At 37.7% G+C, this 2,760-nt stretch overlaps 1 pseudogene; it reads left to right on the top strand.

The window, feature by feature from the left end:
- Positions 1 to 1,078: 1,078 nt before the first annotated feature.
- Positions 1,079 to 2,364, top strand: LOC118570623 (annotated as a pseudogene).
- Positions 2,365 to 2,760: the final 396 nt, after the last annotated feature.

Raw genomic sequence — 2,760 nt, 5'->3', positions numbered from 1 at the left:
CTGTGAGTTCCAGGCCAGCCTGGTCTAAAGAGCTAGTTCTAGGACAGCCAAGGCTACACAAAGAAACCCTGTCTCAAAATAAATAAATAAAATAAACAAACAAGATTATTCTAAATATTATTGAGTGCTTATTCTAAACATGCTAATTCTTATTGACCTAGAAACCTGCATCTTTTTGTTCTTCAAACTACTTTAAATCCCCCTCAAGTTTTGTTTTCTCTGTGTTTACAAAAGTCTTGACAATGGCTTTCTGTAGAGTGCATGAGGTCCTTCTGCTCACAGATAAACATTGGAGAAACTAGTAATGTTAATCACACTAAGGTGTCTCCTTGATGGAGGAAATAAAACATTTGTTTTCCACTCAGGAAACTGGGAGTGGATGTTATTAATGGTCTAATGACCTTTGCTATCGATAGAAGCACCAACAAGGTAGATGCATTCACGAGCAAACACTGAAAGTAGATAGGCAAAAAGCAAAAGTTTTTACCTTGGTTGTCCTTATATCTAGGCTGATGCCTGGAAAGCATTGCCTATCCTGCAAGAGAGTCTTCCCCATCATTTAATGATTCCAGGAAATACCCTTCTATATCCACTCAGGGGCAAGCTTCTTAGTTGATTCCAGATTCCAGATCCATTTAAGTTGACAAGATTGACCATTATAGTTAGTTAACTCTTATTTAATAAACAAGCAGTTCACCAGATGAGCAGTCCATTTCCCCTGCTAAATTTCATCAATAGGGATATCCTACAGTATACATTGAAATTATTTCTAGCCTACAAGACAAAATACATGAAAGCTATATCAATTGGTTCATATTTAAAAGTTCTCACACTGCTTAAACACAAACACATAATATTTTTAAATGGAAGTAAAACAGGATATTTTCTCTTTCCATTGAAAAAAACTAAAAATGGTGAAACTGTAACCAAAATAAATTTGTATTTTATTTGTAAATTTTAAATAACTAGTAATAAAATCTAAAGCAATAACAATAAATATATTTAAACTACTTTTTTTGCAGTGGGTTTGTCATCAGAACACAAGTGTTATGAAAACCACCACAAATTAAAAGCCAAAATGAGAAAGGGAAAGACTCATACCAGTATAATCTTCATTAAACAGTAGATCTGAGCAAGTCCACCAGGAGTGGCTATTTGATCTATGGACATGGTACAATCAACAAACAAACCATTGAAAAGTTTGAGAAGGCTTCTGAGACAGGCTTCATAGATGTCCATATATTGGATAAACTGAAAGCTGAGCATGAACATGTTGTTACTATTGATATCACCTGTGGAAATTTGAAAATATTTTTTGACTGTCATTGATAGCCAAGATGCAGAGACTTGATCAAAATCATGATTACATCTCAGGCAGACTGTGCTGTCTGGATTACTACTGGTGTTATTGAATTTGAAACTGTAAACTCTGAGAACTGGCAGATCCATGAACATGACCTCCCAGGCTTACACCCCAGGTGTGAAACAGCTAGTTGTTGGTGTCAACAAAATGTATTCCATGGGGCCACTCTCTAGGCAAAAAATGTAAGAGTAAAATATTGAGAAACTCAGCACCTACATTAACTACAACCCTGACACAATGGCTGTGATTGTGACAGCATACTAGATCCAAATGCTAATATACCTTTGTTCAAGATATAGAAAGTCACCCACAAAGATGGTAGTGCCAATGTGTCCACATTGCTGGAAGCTTTGGATTGTATCCCACCACCAACTCATCCAAATGACAAACCTTGGTGACTGATTCTCCAGGATGTCTATAAAATTTGTGGTATTGGTATTGTCCTTGTGGACAAGTAGAGACTGGTGTTCTCAACCTGGCACAGTGGTTACTTTTGTTCTAGTCAATGTCACAACAAAAGTAACATCTATTGAAGTGTACCATGAAGCTTTGAGTAAAGCTGATCTGGGGATAATGTGGGCTTCACTGTAAAGAACATGTCTGTCAAAGACATTAGATGTGGCAAAGTTGCTGATGTCAGCAAAAATTACCCACAAATGGATTCACTGATTGGGTGATTATCCTGGCTGGCTATGCCTCTGTACTGGATTGTCACATAGCTCACATAGCTTGCCAGTTTGTTGAGCTTGAAGGAAATAATGATCATCCTCTGGCAAGAAGCTAGAAGCTGGCCCAAAATTCTTAAAATATGATGCATCCATTGCTAATATGGCTTCAGGCCAACCCATGGTGTCATGAAATTATCCTTCCCTGAGTCATTTTTGCTATATGTGACATGATTCAGACAATTACTGTGGGTGTCATCAGAGGCATGGACAAGAAAATTGCTGGAGATGACAAGGTCACCAAAGTCTTCCCAGAAATCTCAGAAGGCTAAATGAATACTATCCCTAACAACTGCCAACCCAAGCTTACTCAGTGGTGGAAGAAGGTCTCAATTGGCCATTTAAGTATAAAAGTAAAATACAAGGTAATGATAACAATTCAGGGTAAAGCCTTCATTAGGAAAGGAGAATGTTTTTTGAAATGTTTGTTTGCATATGTGTCTGTCTGTGTGTGGGGACAGTTTTAAGTTATTAGTTTTCAAAGCCAGTACTTTTTAATGGAAATAACATCACAAAAACATCTGTCACAGGTTGGGTAGTGGTGGCACATAGTAAATGTTTAACCCCAGCACTCAGAAGGCAGAGGCAGGAAGATTGATCTCTGTGAGTTTGACCACCAGCGTGGTCTACAGAGAGAGTTCTAGGATAGCCAGGGCTGTTACACAGAGAAAC

The sequence above is a fragment of the Onychomys torridus genome, chromosome 19 (genome assembly GCF_903995425.1).
Source record: "Onychomys torridus chromosome 19, mOncTor1.1, whole genome shotgun sequence".
NCBI lineage: Eukaryota > Metazoa > Chordata > Mammalia > Rodentia > Cricetidae > Onychomys > Onychomys torridus.
The sequence above is the reverse complement of the archived record's forward strand: the minus strand, read 5'-3'. Positions and strand labels throughout refer to the sequence as shown.